This window comes from Oryctolagus cuniculus, chromosome 4 (assembly GCF_964237555.1).
Source record: "Oryctolagus cuniculus chromosome 4, mOryCun1.1, whole genome shotgun sequence".
Taxonomy (NCBI): Eukaryota; Metazoa; Chordata; class Mammalia; order Lagomorpha; family Leporidae; genus Oryctolagus; species Oryctolagus cuniculus.
The window spans coordinates 100,340,487-100,360,084 of record NC_091435.1 but is presented as its reverse complement, the minus strand read 5'-3'; the positions used below and the strand labels follow the sequence as shown (position 1 = coordinate 100,360,084).

The following is a 19,598-nucleotide window of genomic DNA, read 5'->3' as shown; positions in this document are numbered from 1 at the left end:
CCAGTGAGAGTCAAGTTGGGAATTGATAATTTCTTTTTTTTTTTTTTTAACAAAAGTTCAGTTTAGTATACATTAAATAAAGATTTCAACAGTTTGCACCCCCATAGAAACACAAAGTGAAATATACTGTTTGAGTACTCATTATAGCATCAAATCTCAATGTACAGCACATTAAGGACAGAGATCCTACATGAGGAGTAAGTGCACAGTGACTCCTGTTGTTGACTTTACAAATCGACACTCCTGTTTATGGCATCAGTAACCTCCCTATGCTCCAGTCACGAGTTTCCAAGGCTATGAAAGCCTTTTGAGTTCTCCGACTCTTATCTTGTTTAGACAAGGTCATAGTCAAAGTGGAGGTTCTCTCCTCCCTTCAGAGAAAGGTACCTCCTTCTTTGAAGACCTGTTCTTTCCACTGGGATCTCACTCACAGAGATCCCTCATTTAGCTTTAGTTGTTTGTTGTTGTTGTTGTTGTTTTTTTTTTTTTTTTTTTTTGCCAGAGTGTCTTGGCTTTCCATGCCTGAAATACTCTCATGGGCTTTTCAGCCAGATTGGAATGCCTTTAGGGCTGATTCTGAGGCCAGAGTGCTGTTTAGGACATCTGCCATTCTATGAGTCTGCTGAGTATCTCGCTTCCCATGTTGGGTCACTCTCCCCTTTATTTATTCTATCGGTTAGTGTTAGCAGGTACTAGACTTGTTTATGTGCTCCCTTTGACTCTTAGTCCTTTCATTATGATCAATTGTGAACTGAAATTGATCACTTGGACTAGTGAGATGGCATTGGTACATTCCACCTTGATGGGATTGAATTGGAGTCCCCTGGTATGTTTCTAACTCTACCATTTGGGGCAAGTCAGCTTGAGCATGTCCCAAATTGTACATCTCTTCCCTCTCTTATTCCCACTCTTATGTTTAACAGGGATCACATTTCATCTTAACAGGTTTTAAAGTAGAATGAAATAATTTCCCATTCCTGGAACAAGGCTGTGAATTTCGTTTCTGAAGGATGGCTTCAGGAAGAAAGAGGAGTGGTATCAGCTGCACTTTCACCAGGTTTCTCTGACTCAAACATAAAAACCTCTCGCTAGGCTTTTCCTTTCTTCCTGAAAGCTTCCCTGCTTTGTGCTTTAACCAGGAGTCTGGCCAAAATGCTTTAGTCCCTGCTTTTTAGGATGTGGCCATACATGCACAGATGGGTCCCAGAACACAGTCACACAACCCAGGCCCCAAAGAAGGAAAATCTAACTGGCAGGACCAAAGAGCCCACAGCAACACCAGAAGTTGGGTGCACTGAAACCATTTCAAACTGAGTGGTCCCTCAAACACAGAAATGCAGAATTAAAAGTCCACCTTACCATGCTGGCCTGATTTCAAGCCTCTCCAACCAAGATGTGCCTTACTAGGCATTTCTGGGTCCAGCTTTCTCCTCTCTGATCCATAAAGCTTTGCCCCAGACCCCATTCGAGTTGGTAGATCTATTTCTCCTGCCTCTTTGTTTGGAAGTGGACCTAAAGCCTTTCTCTCCTCAAAGGATCAGCCCCATGGAGGCTGACTTGGCAGTGTAACAAGAAGCCCTGGAGAGGGGCCACATTGTGGCATGCTGGGTTAACCCACTGCTTGCAACATCAGCATCCCATATGGAGTGCCAGTTCCAGTCCTGGATGCTCTGCTTCTGATCCAGCTCCCTTCTAATGTGCCTGGAAAAGCAGTGGAAGATGATCACCACTCACATGGGAAACCTGGATGGAGTTCTGGGCTCCTGGCTTTGGACTAGACCAGCCCCAACTGTTGTGGCCATTTGGGAAGTGAACCATAGGATGGAGGATCTCTCTCTGCCTCTCCCCTCTCCCTGTAACTCTGCCAAATAAAATAAAATAAAATAAACCTTTAAAAAGAAAAAAAAAAGGCCATAGATTAAAAAAAAGAGAAGTTCTCATATAAACTTCACATTTCTCAATACTAACTTAGATTGCTATTACAAAGAAATCATTAACAATTCTTTTTTTTTTTTTTTTGACAGGCAGAGTGGATAATGAGAGAGAGAAAGGTCTTCCTTTGCTGTTGGTTCACCCTCCAATGGCCGCCACGGCTGGCGCGCTGCGCTGATCCGAAGGCAGGAGCCAGGTGCTTTTCCTGGTCTCCCATGGGGTGCAGGGCCCAAGCACTTGGGCCATCCTCCACTGCCTTCCTGGGCCACAGGAAGAGCTGGCCTGGAAGAGGGGCAACCAGGAAAGAATCCGGCACCCCGACCGGGACTAGAACCTGGTGTGCCGGCGCCTCTAGGTGGAGGATTAGCCTAGTGAGCCGCGGCGCCGGCCTAACAATTCTTTGACATATTACATATATTATTTTCTCTTTGCTCAAAAGGCAGGTATCAGTTCCTTTATAATAATGCTTGTATTTGGTCTTGTTTTACTCATTATGAAATATAAAAATAACACAAACACCAGAGTTGGGAAGGATAGTTTAGTTAAGAACCAAGCTATTTTCGTTTTATCTTGAAATACTCATGCCACTTGAAAAAATACTTGAAGAACAAACTTAAATTGGGCTGGCACTGTGACGTAGAAGGTTAAAGCCCCAGCCTGCAGCATCAGCATCCCATATGGGCACGGGTTTGAGTACCAGCTGCTCCACTTCCAACCCAGCTCCTTGCTAGTGCACCTGGGAAAGCAATGGAGCATGGCCCAAGTCCTTGGGCCCCTGCACCCATGTGGTAGACCCAGAAGAAGCTCCTGGCTCCTGACTTCAGCCTGGCCCAGCCTTGGTCATTGCAGCCATTTAGTTTGGGAAGTGAACCAGTAGATAGAAAACCTTTCTGTCTCTACCACTCTAACTCTTCCTTTCAAATATATAAAATAAATATTTAAAAAAGTAGAAAAGTATATGAGAAAATACTCAACTAGAAAATAGTGTCCCATGTATTTTTGGAATTAACTAAAATAAGAACTTGGATTTGAAATGCCAAAAGTGATTGATAGAGGCAGGCATGGTGACACAGAAGGTTAAGCTTCCTCTTGGGACACCAGCATCCCATATCAGAATGCCTGGAATTGAGTCCCGCCTCTGCTTCCAATTCAGTTTCCTGATAAATGTACACTTGCAAGTCAGCAGATGGTGGCTCAAGTACTTAGGCGCCTGTCACCCCTGTGGGAGACCAGATGAAGCTCCTGTCTTTGGCCTGGCCTAGCCCTGGCTGCTACAGCCATTTGGGGAGTGAACTAACAAATGGAAGATCTGTCACCCTGCTTTTTAAATAAATCTTTTTTAAAAAGGTTATTTACATACAAGGATACATCAAAAAGTTCATGAAAAATGGACTTAGAAGGTAAGTCTATTTTGGTGCAAAAAAATTTTTTTAAATACATTAAGTTGGTTTTTTTTTTTTTTTTTTTAAGATTTATTTATGGCAGGCACCATGGCTCACTTGACTAACCTCCACCTGCGGCGCCGGTACCCCAGGTTCTAGTCCTGGTTGGAGCGCCAGGTACTAGTCCCAGTTGCTCCTCTTCCAGTCCAGCTCTCTGCTGTGGCCTGGGAAGGCAGTGGAGGATGGCCCAAGTGCTTGGGCCCTGCACCCGCATGGGAGACAAGAAAGCAGCACCTGGCTTCATATTGGCGCAGTGCGCCGGCTGTAGCAGCCATTTGGGGGGTGAACCAACGGAAGGAAGACCTTTCTATCTCTCACTGTCTAACTCTGCCTGTCCAAAAAAAGAAAGAAAGAAAAGATTTATTTATTTGAAATAATTACACAGGGAGAGAAGGAGAGGTAAAGAAAGAGAGGTCTTCCACCTGCTGATTCACTACCCAGATGGCTGCAATGGCCGGACTTGTGCTGACCCAAAGCCAGGAGCTTCTTCTGGGTTTCCCATGCAGGTGCAGGAGTCCAAGGACTTGGCCATCTTCTACTGCTTTCCCAAGCCACAGCAGAGAGTTGGATCAAAAGTGGAGCAGCGGGGACTTGAACTGGTGCCCATATGGGATGCCAGTACTGCAGGTGGTGGCTTTACCTACTACGCCAAGCGCTGGCCCCAGTTTGTCATAATATATATTTTCCATGAACTTTCTGAAAACCCCATATATATAATATTTTTTAAAGAACCCGTGATTGTGAGGCCAGTGCTGTGGTGCAGCGGGTTAATGCCCTGGCCTGAAGTGCCGGCATCCCTTATGGGCACTGGTTCGAGACTCGGCTGCTCCACTTCCAATCCAGCTCTCCGCTATGGCCTGGGAAAGCAGAAGACAGCCCAAGTCCTTGGGCCCCCGCACCCGTGTGGGAGCCCCGGAGGAAGCTCCTGACTTCGGATCAGCACAGCTCCAGCTGTTGCGCCCAACTGGGGAGTGAACCAGCAGATGGAAGACCTCTCTCTCTCTCAATCTGAGCCTCTCCTCTCTCTGTGTAACTCTTTAAAAAAAAAAAAAAAAGAACCTGTGATTGTGTTTTCTCAAAAAGTGATCAGTCCACAGTCATAAACTGATTAAGAAGAACAACATTCTTATCCACATATAATAAATGGATCCACTTGAGATGAATCATGTGGATAACAACTAGGTCTTTTGTCATTGATGCAGAAATCTAAATGGGGATAAATTCCAAGATCTTATAAAATTTTATGAATAAAAATAAAAGATGAATAGGCATCCATGGAGTAAGAACACAGTATAGAATGCATGTTTTAAATGTAGCGTTGATACATTTTTATTCTTTTGGTGTATTCTTTAAAATTCCTACATCTATACAGAAACTGAAACACAGTGAAAGCTTTAAATGAGTCAGTTCAGCTCTTTTCCAGTCAACATTTTGGGAAAGTTTCCAAGATTTTCCTGGAGCTGGCACTGTTGTGCAGTTGGTTAAGCTGCCGCCTGCCACATGGGCATTCTATCTCAGAGTGCTGGCTTGAGCCTCAGCTTCTCCACTCCTGATCCAGCTCCCTACTAATGCACTTGGAAAGCAGCAGAGGATGACCCGTCTTTGAGCCCTTGCCACCCACAGAGGAGACCAGGATGGAGCTCCAGACTCCTGGCTTCAGTATGGCCCAGCCCCAGCAGTTAGAGCCATTTGGGGAGTGAACCAGCAGACAGATCTCTTTGTCTTTCCCCCTCTCTGTCATTCTGCCATTCAAACAAATAATGCTTTCTTAAAAAATCTTCTTGTATTATTCCTACTATTTTTATCTATAGTCTTAAAGTACATAAGAACATGATTCTGACCTATTATCAAATCTAATCACCATGTGATTCATTCTTCTACTCAAACACATATTTAACACCTACTTTGTTACACACAGGAACCCACATCATCAGAAAAGTTCATCTCATGAGAGAGACAAGTAGCAATAATATATCAGGGAGTAAGTACAATGATAGAACATATATTTAAAATGTTATGACACCAAAACCAAGTGTTTATGAAAATGTGGCTGAACTCAACCTACTAAGGATTTCTCTTAAACTTTACACAATATATTTTGAAACTACTGTCTATGAATTTACTAAAACCATCTTTAGAAGGCTTATATTTCCATCAGTACTGCCCCCTTAAAGTTACAAACACCAGCTCTGTAAAACATTTCCTTAAAGTCCTAAAACTACCTTCTCTAATAGCCTCTAGCTTTAGTATTGGAAGATGTTATGAACCAAATGTTAGGAATGTAAATTATAAGTATGTGACTTACAAATCATACCCTTTTCCTCTCTCTTCTCATAGAACTCAAATATTTTCAACTCTTAGATTTTTAAATTTATTTACTTACTTGAGAGGCAGGGAGCTCCAATCACTGGCTCACTTCCTAGTTGCCACCCAATGGCCCTGGAGTGGGTTGGGCCTGGAACTCAATCCAGGTCTCCCACGTGGGTGGCAGGAATTTGACCACTTGAGCCAGCACAGATGTCTGGCAGGGTCCACATTGGCAGGAAGCTGGAGTCAGGAGCCAACAGCAGGAACTGAATAGAGGCACTCTGATGCAGGATGTAGGCATCTCAACCACTATGCCAAATACTTGCCTTTCTCAGATTTTTAGATAGGACCACATGTGATTTCCTCCGGATCACTAAACCATTAACTGATACAAGCCAGTCTTATCACTTAAGAGTCTCATAATTTGCTTTTGTATTTACCAGAAACAACCCCTTAAATTTTTCAGACTTGGTTACATATTACTTTTGATTATATCTAAAATTTTTTAAAAAATCAATTACATCGCTAAAAGAGTAAAATATGACAACTGGAGATATCAGAATTTCATCCAAAAAATATTTATGAGTGCCTAACAAGCATCATCATCCAGCTTCTTTGCTGACTTGACTTCACAGGATAAAATGTGACATAACGCAATTAAAATACTCATGGAAAAGTGACTAAAATTCCGTGTTCACAGTTCAAATAAAAAATGCCTTACCACATAATAAATACCTAGAATAAGCAGAAGCAGCATATAGCCATCAGCGTCTCTCACCGCAGATCTTGAGAGGTTTTCATTAAAAAGGGAGCGTACCTAGGTGATGCTATTCTGAGATGAACAGAGATCTACCTCTGCTACTTCACAATCACACTTGATTTACTAACAGATCACATAATCGCTGTCTCAGGCTTGGACTAACAGCTAATTAGTGACTCGGACTAGTTATTTGGGATTCTACCCTATTCTCATCTCCCTATGCCCACCAAAATGCAAGAATGCTCCCAGAATGCAAGAACCAGAGGGGGCTTATCATCTCTGGGTGGCTTGGACAGTGTGTGCATTGTTACTTACAGTTTTGTTCTGCTGTCCTGGCACTCTCACCACCACACATGCCAGTCTGGAGAAACTCACGTCACCCCTGCGGTTTGGGCATCCCTCAGAATCCCCCCCCCCCCCCAAATCTCTGTGCAGACGTTTCCCAGCTAAAAGGTTAGCACATGACATTAACTAAATTCCCACACCACCCTGTCACTGCCGTCATTTTTTTTGTTTGTTTCAGATTTATTTACCTGAAAGGCAGAGTGACAGAGAGTAAAAGAGACTTCTTCCATCCACTGGTTTACCCCTCAAATGGCTACAATAGTCAGGGCTGGGCCAAGCTGAAGCCAGGGGCCTGGAACTCCACCCGGATCTCCCACATTGAGTGGGAGCGCTGGGCCATCCTCTGTTGCTTTCCCAGGTACATTAGCAGGGAGCTGATAGGAAGTAGAATAGCTGAGACTCAAACCAGTGCTCCAATAGTGGATACTGGTGTCTCAGACATTGGCTTAACCCACTGTGCCACAACACCAGCCTCCTTCTTTACATCTCAAGGAAGGGTAGAGGTTTCCTAAACACAGGATATGCAACTTATGTCCCATGTTAATTAGACAACAACAGGACCGTAGATATGATACATTCACACAATGGAGTATTGCACAGCTATCAAGAGAATATCAGAGCTCCCAGTACGGACTTGCAAAGATGCCACCACTAATGCTATTCCCCTGAACAAAGTCTCCCTTTGCAGGTTCCAAATGTAAGTAAGGTAAGCATGTTGGTGGGAGTCTGTCCTTACTAGGCAAGGCATACTAAATCTCCTTAGCAGTAACTACACAGTATAGGTACCAACCTTGCTAGAGCCAAAATTGGGGAAAAAAAGAAAAACAAAAGAGAAACACCTTCAAGGTGTATGCAATATTAGACACAGACATCAGAGGCCAGGATTTGGTTCAGTCACTAGTTAGATGCCCACATCTCACATCAGTACCCAAACTTGATTTGCAGGCCTGGCTCCTGACTCCAGCTTCCTGCCAGTAAGATCCCTGGGAACAGCAGTGATGGCTAAAAGTAATTGGGTTCCTGCTACCCACGTGGGAGAACTGTATTGAGTAACCAGCTTCTGTCTTGTCCTCAGACCAGTCTTGGTTCTTGTGGACATTTGTGGAGTAAACCAGAGGATGGGAACTCACTCTGTGTTTGTCAAATAAAACAGTGTTTTAAAGTTACATTATTTTGGCTGGCGCCGCGGCTCACTAGGCTAATCCTCCACCTAGCGGCGCCGGCACACAGAGTTCTAGTCCCGGTCGGGGCACCGGATTCTGTCCCGGTTGCCCCTCTTCCAGGCCAGCTCTCTGCTGTGGCCCAGGGAAGGCAGTGGAGGATGGCCCAAGTGCTTGGGCCCTGCACCCCATGGGAGACCAGGAGAAGCATCTGGCTCCTGCCATGGGATCAGCTCAGTGCGCCGGCCGCAGCACACCAGCCGTGGCGGCCATTGGAGGGTGAACCAACGGCAAAAGGGAGACCTTTCTCTCTGTCTCTCTCTCTCACTATCCACTCTGCCTGTCAAAAAGTAAATAAATAAATAAAGTTATATTATTTTAGCAAGTCAGTAGTACACAAGTATAGAAATGATTTCATATGATTCCTACTTCAAAACAATTTAAATAAGATATAGGAGTATCTCTCAGCAATTAAGGCAACAGCTCTCCATGATACATACTGGAATACTAGTAGTGCAGAACACATGCTGTGAAGATACCAGGTATTTCTGTGCATAGCTCTGCTCCACAGGAAATTTAAAAAAAAATGATTTATTTATTTGAAAGAGATTGAGGCATACACACACAGACACAGACATAGACAGACAGAGAGAATGAGAATATGAATGAATCTTCCATCCAATGGTTTACCCCAAAATGGCTAAAACAGCCAGGGCTGGGCCAGGCTGAAGTCAAGAGCCTGGAACACCATTCGGCACTTCCACATAGATACAAGGGCCCAAAGACTAGGGTCATCTTTTGCTGCTTTCCCAGGTGCTTTAGCAGGGAGCTGGATCAGAAGTGGAGCAGCCAGGACTCCAACTGATGTTCACACAGGATGCCAGCATCAAAGGCTGTGGCTTTACCCAGTGCACTACAACACTAGTCCAGGAAATCCTCAAGTTCCTGTATGACCCACGGCACCTTAGTTAGGAGGCCGCAATGAAACCTACTCACTGAGAGCACTGCCTCCAGTGTCCAGCCGTGGGGTTTGCTCATTGGCTTCCTCACCTGCATATTAACTGACACGGAAAAAGTTAATATAGGGAAACTGGAATGATCACCACAGTTGAGAACAAGAAGTCTTTGAAAATTAAAATATATTAAGGGAAAGAAGTATATTTAAGCCAGAAGTGTTTTAGGTGATCAAAGCATTAGGGGTGAGCTAAATGGTTTCATTTCTTCTTTCTAAGCAGATAACTTCAAATCTAACTATTGTCTGATTTTCTGATTTCACTTTCCAGTCATAATAATCAATTTGGAAGCTTATATAAAATTAAAATTTCCAAAATCTGATTTTTTAAAAAATTATCTAGTTTTTGGTCAAGGTTCTTGCATTTTTATTTCTTCTTATTTTTCTCTTCTACTTGTGTTGCCGATTAGTATTACCTCCACCAGAGGGCAGACAAAGGTAAAAATGAGAAATACTGAACACAGATAAACTTGGTAGCTTCCAGAGAAGCTGTACCAGTATAACCCAAAAACCTTAAATAGCACTAATGCTACAAGGCTCTCTAGACACTATCCTCTCCAACTGAAATAGCACTAGCCAGAATACAGCAGCAACAGAGTCAGCAAATACTAATGCATGCACACATTCATTCATTCATTCAGACAATATCTGAGTCCTGCCCAAGTACCAGGCATACCCCAAGCTCTCAGGTTTCGGTGGTAAACAAAACAAACAAGTTTCCATTGTCATCCCACTTTATTCCAGGAAGAAAGTAATAAAGGCCAGAAATAAATACCATAACTTAAAGTACAAATCAGTACCAGGTAAGGGGGAAAAAAACCTGCAGATGTTAGAGGACTTAGGAAAGCTATTTTTAAAGGACTTAATCTAAGTAAAGACCCACATGAAGTGAGGAAATGAGCCATGCATCAAATGCAGAAAAGCATTCCTGGAAGAAGAGTAAATGTGCAGGCCCTAAGGCAGACCTGGCTGTTTGATCAACAGAAGCTGGTGAGGAGTGAGGATGGTGAACAAAGCAGAGAGGCAGAGCCAATGACCGTAGGCAGGTGGGCAAGAGCCCCGCCACATGATCACACAGGCCTCTGATCTTGAGGAAGACTGCAGATCTTATCTAACAGTCATGGATTCTGACAGCCGAGGTACAATCTGATTTGACTTACATCTCTAAAAGCTCATGCTGGCTGATGGGGAACAAAGTGGAAGCTGAGAGACCAGTTGAGCAGTAGTCCAGGCCAGGAAGGAAGGTAGTCTGACACAGAGTGGTGATGGTGACATTGCAGGTAACAATAGTCAAATGTGAAGTTCAAAAGAAGGTAGAGTCCATAATACTCGCTGATAGGATTGTCTCCACCAAAATCCATGCTGAAATTTTATTTTCAGAGAGGTGGTGCTGGGAGGTGGGATTTTCAAGGGGTGAGTAGGTCATGAAGGGGGAGTAACGTCATTGTTGCAGGGCTGAATCGGTTACCATGAGAGCTGGTGATCGTAGAGTTGCCTCCCAGGTTTTGTCTCCTTTGCACAGGCCCACTTGCCCCTCCACTTCCCACATCGCCAGGGCCGCACTGTTGGATGTCCCAGCATCGAGAACTGTAAGCTAAGATACACTTTGCTTTATAAATACCCAGTCTCAGGCATTCTGTTGTAACAGAAAAGGGACTAAGACACTTACTGATGGAAGAATAGGCTGAGGATGAGTAAAACAGGAAATTAAAGGTAACTCTTGGACTTTGTAGCCTAAGCATCTGGGGAGATCATGGTACCATTTACTGGGACGGAGAAGAGCTAGAAATTCCAGCCAACAAGGCAGGATAAAACCCTGAACTAGTCGGTTTCCTAGACAAGGAGGGAAAATGTTTTAATAAGGAATTACGTATCGCCTGTGCCAAAGGTGATTGAAAGATGCTGTGTGGCACAACCGACATCCTAGTGACCTTGAGAAGAAGGGTTTCATGGAGGAGTAGGGATAAAGTCTCTCTCAAGTGAGTTTAGAAGGAGGAAGATGAGACAGCCTACATGGAATCTTTCGAAGAATACTCTAAGCAAAGCAATCTTATTGTTTTTCAAAGTCTTATTTTTAACTTTTCATTTAAAAAAAATTTCAAATTTCTTTTTTTTTTTTTTAAGATTTATTTATTCATTTGAAAGAGAGGCAGAGACAGGTCTTCCATCTGCTGGTTCACTCCCCAGATGGCTGCAACAGCCAGAGCTGCGCCAATCCGAAGCCAGGAGCCAGAAGCTTCTTCTGGGTCTCCCACGTGGGTGCAGGGACCCAAGGACTTGGGCCATCTTGTACTGCTTTCCCAGGCCATAGTAGAGAGCTGGATCGTCAGAGGAGCAGCCAGGACTTGAACCGGTGTGCATATGGGATACTGGCACTGCAGGCGGTAGCTTTCCCTGCTACACTAGAGTGCCGGCCCCCTGCCTGGAAAAATTTTAAATTTCATTCAAAAATTTTAAACAGGGCCAGCGCTGTGGCACAGGCTCAGCTGACATCTGCAAAGCTGGCATCCCCTAAGTTCCAGATGCTCCATTTCCAACCCAGCCACGAGCTAATGTGCTTGAGAAAGCAGTGGAGGATAGTCCCCATGCGTGGGCCTGTGCGGCACGTGTGGGAGACCAGATGGAGTTCCAGGCTCCTTGTTTCAGCCTGGCCCACCCCTAGCTGTTGTCATCTGAGGAGTGAACCAGCAGATAAAAGAGATCTCTGTCTCCCTCCCACCCCCCGCTGTCTCTAACTCTGCTTTTCAAATAGCTTTTTTTAAAGATTTATTTATTTATTTATTTGTAATTCAGAGTTACACAAAGAGGGAAGGAGAGGTAGAGAGAGAGAGGGGTCTTCCATCCACTGGTCCACTCCCCAAATGGCCACAGTGGCTTGAGCTGAGCCGATCTGAAGCCAGGAGCCAGCAGCTTCTTCCAGGTCTCCCATGCAGGTGCAGGGGCCCAAGGACTTGAGCCATCTTCTGCTGCTTTCCCAGGCCACAGCAGAGAGCTGGATCAGATGTGGAGCAGCTGGGACTTGAACTGGCACCCATATGGGATGCTGGCACTGCAGGCAGCAGCTTTACCCTCTATGCCACAGCACTGGCCCCAAATATTTTTCTAATGTTAAACATAACTTGAAAAAAGTAGTATTGTGATCACCCTCATACCTTCCTACCTTCCACCTAGACTTACCAATTATTAACATGTACCACATTTACTTTATCAGTCTCTATTTTCATAATTATCACTACTACCTATCCATTTAAGAAAAAGCTGAGGACGTTTTGACCCTTTACTCTTAAATCTCTTAAATAATTCACTGGTTTTTTTTTTTGGTTTTTTGTTTTTTTGTTTTTTTTTTTTTTTTTGGCCAGGCAGAGTGGACAAAGAGAGAGACAGAGAGAAAGGTCTTTCTTTTGCCGTTGGTTCACCCTCCAATGGCCGCTGCTGCCGGCGGTGCACCGCACTGATCTGAAGGCAGGAGCCAGGTGCTTTTCCTGGTCTCCCATGGGGTGCAGGGCCCAAGCACTTGGGCCATCCTCCACTGCACTCCCAGGCCTCATGAGAGAGCTGGACAGGAAGAGGAGCAACCGGGACAGAATCCGGCGCCCCGACCGGACTAGAATCTGGTGTGCCGGCGCTGCAGGTGGAGGATTAGCCTAGTGAGCCCCGGCGCCGGCCTCACTGTTTTATCTTCTAAGAACAAAGGCACTCTGTTAGGTAACCCCAGTAAAATTATCAAGTTAAGGAAATTTAACACTGATATAATACTATTATTTAATAATTCAGTATACTTTCAAATTCTGTCAATATCCCATGTAGCACTGTCCTGTCTCTTGAGTTCACTTTGATCAGGAACTGTTCTCCAGCCTTTGTCTTTCACAACACTGACATATTTGAATAGCACAGCCAGTTACTTTGGGAGAATGATTTTTCAATTATGGTTCCCTCATTGTTTCCTGGTAATTAGATTTTGGTTATGCACTTTAGAAATACCACAGAAAAATAATGAAGTTCCAGTTGGAGCACATCAAGAGGGACGTGCTGGTGATGCTAACTTTGATCGCTCACTTGGTTAAGATGATGTGTGCCAGGTTTCCCTACCGTGAAATACTGCTTCCCCCGGTCACGACTTCAGAGAGATCATCTGAAACTGTGTAACACTCACCTGAATTAATATTACGATGACAGCTGCAAACTCCAGACTTTTTGTTCCTTCTGCATTTTTTTAAATGGCTTTCTACTAGGAAGAACCTTCTCCTTATTTTATTCAATGGGTTATAATCCATTACTATCATTATCCATTTGGATGCTCCACTTTTCCCAGATTTAGCCCTCAGGAACACCCTCAAGCTAGCTCCTATGTCCTGATATGCCATCAGCTTTTTGAACACTTCCTTACTTTGACATTCAAGATGTCCAAGGCTCATCTTATACTTTCCCTGCCCCAGCTCGGAAATCAGCAGTTGACTCATGGGCATTAGTGGTGTTCAGTTACTTGGATGTCATTGCTTCCAAGCCCTTTCATCAGACAGAGCTAGGAAATATTCATACATGAATATATATTTTAATCATGAGTTCATATTGACACTTAATTCCAATCCAACAACAAAAAGTTCTTCAGGAGAAATAGTTAAGACGCCACTTAGGATGTCAGATTCCGTATCAGAGTTGCCTGGGTTTGAGTTCCTGCTAGATCCAGTTTCCTGATAATGGACACCTGGGAGGCAGCCAGTGATGGCTCGAGTACTTGGGTCACTATTCACATGGGAGACCCACATGGAGTTCCAGGCTCCTGGCTTTGGCCTAGTCCAGACCCAGCTACTGGGGACACTTGGTGAATGAATCAATCAGTGGATGGAACCATCTCTGTCTTTGTCGCTCTGCTTTTTAAATAAATAACAGTAAATAAACAAAGCTTTTTCAAAAATGAGTTCTTCATTGCCTTCTTCAGGTCCATGTTTTTTAAAGTTGTATTTATTTATTTGGGAAGCACAGAGATAGAGGAAAAGAGAGAGCGAGCTCCTCTCCATTAGTATACCTCCCAAATGCCTTCCTTCAATGGTCAGGACTGGGTCAGGTTAAAGCCAGGAGCTAGGGATTCCATCCATGTTTCTATGTGGGTGCAGGGGCCTGAGTACTTGGGCCATCTTCTGCTGCTTTCCCAGGCCAGAAAGACAGATAGAAGTGGAGCAGCCGGGACTCAAACCGGAGCTCCAAAATATGATGCCAACATTACAGGTGGCAGCTTAACCCACTGCACCACAACACTGGCCACTATATATATATATATATACATATATATATATATTTTGACAGGCAGAGTGGACAGTGAGAGAGAGAGAGACAGAGAGAAAGGTCTTCCTTTGCCGTTGGTTCACCCTCCAATGGCCGCCGTGGCCGGCGCGCTGCGGCCGGCGCACCGCGCTGATCCGATGGCAGGAGCCAGGTGCTTCTCCTGGTCTCCCATGGGGTGCAGGGCCCAAGCACTTGGGCCATCCTCCACTGCACTCCCTGGCCACAGCAGAGAGCAGGCCTGGAAGAGGGGCAACCGGGACAGAATCCGGTGCCCCAACCAGGACTAGAACCCGGTGTGCCGGCGCCACAAGGCGGAGGATTAGCCTAGTGAGCCGCGGCGCCGGCCCAGCCACTATATATTTTTAAAAAGATTTATTTGTTTAAAAGGCAGGGCAGGGGCTGGCACTCTAGTGCAGTGGGTTAAAGCCCCAGCTGCTGCACCAGCATCCCATATGGGTGCCAATTTGAGTCCCAGCTGCTCTACTTCTGATCCAGCTACCTGTTAGTTTGCCTAGGAAAGCAGCAGAGGATGGCCCAAGTCCCTGGGCCCCTGCACCCACGTGGGAGATCTAGAAGAAGCTCCTGGCTTAAGATAGGCTCAGCTCTGGCCATTGCAGCCATTTGGGGAGTGAACCAGTGGATGAAAGACCTTTGTCTCTCTTTCTCTACCTCTCTTTGTAACTCTTTCAAATAAATAAAATAAACCTTAAAAAAAAAAAAAAGGAGGGACAACAGAGAGACAAAGAGAGATATCTTCCATCTAGTGAGTCACTCCACAAATGACCACAACAGCCCAGGGCTGGGCCAGGCTTAAGCCAGGAGCCAGGAACTCCATCAGGGTCTCCTACATGGGTGGCAGGAGTCCAAATACCTGGGTCAGCTTCTCTGGTTTCCCAGGCTTGTTAGCAGGAAACTGGATTGGAAGTAAAGGAGCCAGGAATTGAAACTAGTATTCTGATATGGAATGCTGGTATCTTAAGCTATGGCTTAACCTGCTGTATCACAATAGCAATCCCTTATCTTTTTATTTCTCTTCCTCCCAAAGTAAAAATTCTAGCTCTCAAGATAGTGAACTTTCTCATTCACTAAATGGTGCAATACACATAAAATAGTTTCAGAATTTCTACACATTTACAAGAGCCTACTACAGAGTTCAAGTTTTTATTTTTATTATTATTATTTTTTTAGTTCTTTTTCTCTCTACATTAAGGGCATACCATCAAAGTGCTCTGCTTGGAGCCGGTACTGTGGCGCAGCAGGTTAAAGCCCTGGCCTGAAGCACCAGCATCCCATATGGGTGCCGGTTCTAGTCCCAGCTGCTCCTATTCTGATCCAGCTCTCTGCTATGGCCTGGGAAAGTAGAAGATGGCTGTTGCGGCCATCTGAGGAATGAACCAGCGATGGAAGACCTTTCTCTCTGTCTCTACCTCTCTCTGTAACTCTGTCATTCAAATAAATAAATCTTAACAAAAAAATGCTCTGTTCAAAACTTACTTTAATTTTTATTTTCTTTTGGAAATTTATGTTATTCATTGAAAATACAGACATTTGTTGTTATTTGTATTCAACTGTTAAGCTTCTCCCCAATCTTGTTAACTTTATATTTTAGCATATGAAAGATAAGTTTCCAAAACTCAAAACTATATAAAAAGATATATTCAAAGCAACATCATTCCTTCTGCTATCTCACTTTATTCAATTCCCACCAGGTAATTATTAGTTTCTAGTTATCCCTCCTTAATTTATTTTTATTCTGTCAAAAATTAAGCTTTCTTAGAGTGAAACACAGAAATGAGGCAGTCACTGAAATAAAACACTAGATCAAGAAAAAATTTCATATTAAGATGGAAGATACAATGTTTGTATAATTGTATAATAGTGTAAATGATTCCACAGAAAGTGACAAATTGAAAATTAGGGACAAAGGGGACAATTGTGGGGGAAATTATTGATCAAAATATCTTCGGGGGGGGTGTCAGTGCTGTGGCATAGTAGGCTAAGTCTCCACCTGCAGTGCTGGCATCCCATATGGGTGCTGGTGCAAATCCTGGCTGCTCCTCCTCTTTTTCTTTTTTGATTTATTTATTTATTTATTTGAAAGGCAGAGTTAGAGAGAGGGAGGTAGAGGCAGAGAGAGAGAGAGAGACAGTCTTTCATCGTCTGGTTCACTCCCCAAATGGCAGCAATAGCTGAAGCTGGGCTGATCTGAAGCCAGGAGCTTCTTCCAGGTCTCCCATGTGCAGGCAGGGGCCCAAGCACTTGGACCATCTTCCACTGCTTTCCCAGGCACATTAGCAGAGAGTTGGATTGGAAGTGGAGCAGCTGATACTCAAACTGATGCCCATATGGGATGCCAGCACTGTAGGCTGCAGCTTTACCTGCTATGCCATAGCGCCAACCCCCAGCTGCTCCTCTTCTGATCCAGCTTTCTGCTGTGGTCTGGGAAAGCAGTAAAAGATGGTCCAACTGCTCAGGCCCTGTACCCACATGGGAGACCTGGAAGAAGCTCTTGGCTCCTGGTTTCGGATCAGCCCAGCTTTGGCCATTTCGGCCCTTTAGGGAATGAACCAGTGGGTGGAAGAACTCTGTCTCTCCCTCTCTCTGTAACTCTACTTCTCAAATAAACAAAACCTTAAAAAAAAATATCTTCTAGGGGGAGGCATTTGGTGTAGCAGTTAAGTTGCTGCTTGGGATGCCCACATTCCATATCAGAGTGGCAGGATTCAAGTTTTGGCTCCAGACTCCAGCTTCCTGCTAATGAACTCCTAGGGAGAGGCAGCAGGTGATGGCTCAAACCCCTGGGTCCCTGCCTCATACATGAAAGACATACACTGAGTTGTTAGCTTCTGGCTCTGGCCTGGCCCAGTCTTGGTTATTGCAGTTATCTAGGGAAGTAGAAAGTGAATGGGAGATCTCTTTCTGCCTTTCAAATAAATAAAAATTAGAAAATACATATTAGGAATTAGTAGGAATATCAAAGGGTTCCTGTACCACAAAGTAGACCGTTATCCTGTCTGTAACCTTCCAAATGAGTTACATCTGCCTCCAGAAAACGCACCTTAAACGGAGGCTCTTCTGGGAGAGTCAGTCAGTCCACTACCTACTAGTGTCAACAGGACAAGTTCTGCCCTGGCAAGACAGTGATGTGAATTTTGAAGGAGACATTTAACCAGGTGAGGGAGAGGACCAGGGCTGATGTGAGGATGTGTACAATAACACAGAATGACAGCACTGATCGTGTCGGGAAAGCACACACAAGTCTCTGGCACATCGTGGAAATCTTACACATAAGCTGGTGAGTAACTGCGGGTTACTCCTCATGCCCTGACGTTAAGTTAATGTGGCACAGAGGAAAGAACTTGGATTTCACAGACAGAGAGGTCATGCCTTGAGTCCTAGTTAAGTTACTTCACATCTTGTGTCATCTTTTGTCCTTACCCGTAGAAGTGGAAAATGCCTCCTCTGTCAGGTTACTAAGAAATAGAAATAGAATAATGTATAGCATTGCTTCTGGCTCAAGACAGACACTTAAAAAATAATTCCTGGGGCCAGCACTGTGGTGCAGTGGGTTAAGCTGGTGCCTGTGATGCTGATGTCCCATATGAGTACCAGAGCTTTACTTCCAGAACCCAGCTCTCTGCTTCTGTGCCTGAGAAAGCAGCAGAAGATGGCCCAGGTGCTTGGGCCCCTGTCAACCATGTGGGAGACTTCTATGGAGTCCATGGGTTCAGCCTGGCACAGCCGCAACCATTGCAGGCATTTGGTAGTGAACCAGTAGACAGAAGATCTTTCTTTCTCCCTCCCTCCCTCCCACCCACCTCTCTTCTCTCCACAACTCTGCCTTTCAAATAAATACATCTTTAAAACTAAACAACTCACATAATAAACACAGATTAAATTAGCCAGGTAAAGCACAACACAGGCAGCTGACTTCAGTGACACACCTGAAAGAAATCAGAGGAATCCCATCATCTCAGGCGGTTATCTGGTAAAGGGCAGAAAAACGCCCAACACTTCGTTCCAATTCTCAATTCTGAAATTGCCCCGGAGTCTATTTTTAAAGTGTAAAAATATGTGCTGACATACTTTAGCGTCAATGATGTGAAAGAAACAAACCTTACAGGTTACCAGAGACCAATGACTTGGAATAATGTCCTAAATAATGTCTGCAGGCTCACAGAAGGGGAAATCCAAGTGTATGGCTAGCGTTTTGGAATTTTGTTCAAGTGCATACACAAAAAGGTTGCCAACGTTCAATAAGACGGTATGTTTAAAGTTTCTATTTCAGTTTCAAATTTGTCTACAAAACACAACAAAACGCAAATCTGAAGGTGATCTAGAACCAAACACTGAACTACTCCATCGACTTCCAGCCTCGCATCAGGGATCAACAGAAAGCCCCACACAGTAAGAGTGGGGAGAAGTGCTGTGGCAGAGACTCCCAGCACACAATTTTAAATGGACACAGTCCCTGGCTTCCCTGCCAACTAGAAACGGCATCCCCGCATCTTGAACCCTAAGCCTCATGAGCTTGGTCTCCCTCCCCGGAGACGTACTTAAAGGTCACCACCACTGAGAAGCACTGACGATAAAAAGTTCGCATCCGCGATTACGTTTCCAAGGTCTTAAGAAAACTGCCCGGCAGGGTGCTGCTGCACACGCCCAGCGACTGGGGAGGAGAAAAATACACCCTCGCCCTTTACGGAACGAGAGGGGGAAGGAGTGCGAGAGGAGGCAGGAGAGGCAACAATCACAAAGCCTTTCTTTCTGCTCGCATCGACAATGAGAGCCTGGTCTTAAACTTCTGGAAACTCAATCTTTCCTCACCGAATAGCAATAAACATCAAAGGATAAGGCGACCATTTGCGTTTTGAAGCAGACTGTAGAGACAAAAGACACTTTCTCCCCTCGTGAACTTGCAAATACAACTAACCCATTAATTCCACCCAACCCTCACCGCTGGGCATCAGACGAGAAACCGCTGGACCCGTTTTCGCACTCACTGGAGAACTTTTCAGCGCGTTCCCGGCGCTCTGCGCCCAGCACCTCTCCCGGGCGGCCCCGAATAACCGCTATTTTCGGGGCTAGCAGGAGCTCGAACCGGGTCCCTCCAAGGGGGAGGCCTATGAGTCGTGGAGACGAACCCGGGGTCTGGAGGACTCCGACGGCAGCCTGCGCCCTGGCTCCCCGGAGCGAGCGTCCCAGCCGCCCAGGAAGTGCCCGAGACCGCGACCCCTCGAGGGCCGGTCCCGGCGCCGCAGCAGAGCGCCGCCGAGGCGCGCCCGTCCCGTCCCTCCAGGGCAGCGCCGGTCCCCGGAGCCTCCGTCCCCGAGCCCACCTGGGCCAGGTTGCGCCGA

General features: G+C 45.1%; 1 protein-coding gene across 7 annotated transcripts in view; it reads right to left on the bottom strand.

The window, feature by feature from the left end:
• GNB4 (G protein subunit beta 4) overlaps positions 1 to 19,598 on the bottom strand; it is a 79,349-nt gene that overhangs the window by 59,446 nt on the left and 305 nt on the right. The window contains exon 2 of one of the 7 annotated variants that reach the window (XM_070072482.1): positions 18,121 to 18,185. The exons of 5 other annotated variants lie outside the window; for them this stretch is intronic. The gene's annotated coding sequence lies outside the window, so the exon portion shown is untranslated. Of the gene's footprint in view, positions 1 to 18,120; positions 18,186 to 19,244; positions 19,472 to 19,598 lie in introns of those variants that run through there. One more of the 7 variants, XM_070072483.1, reaches the window with a different exon arrangement.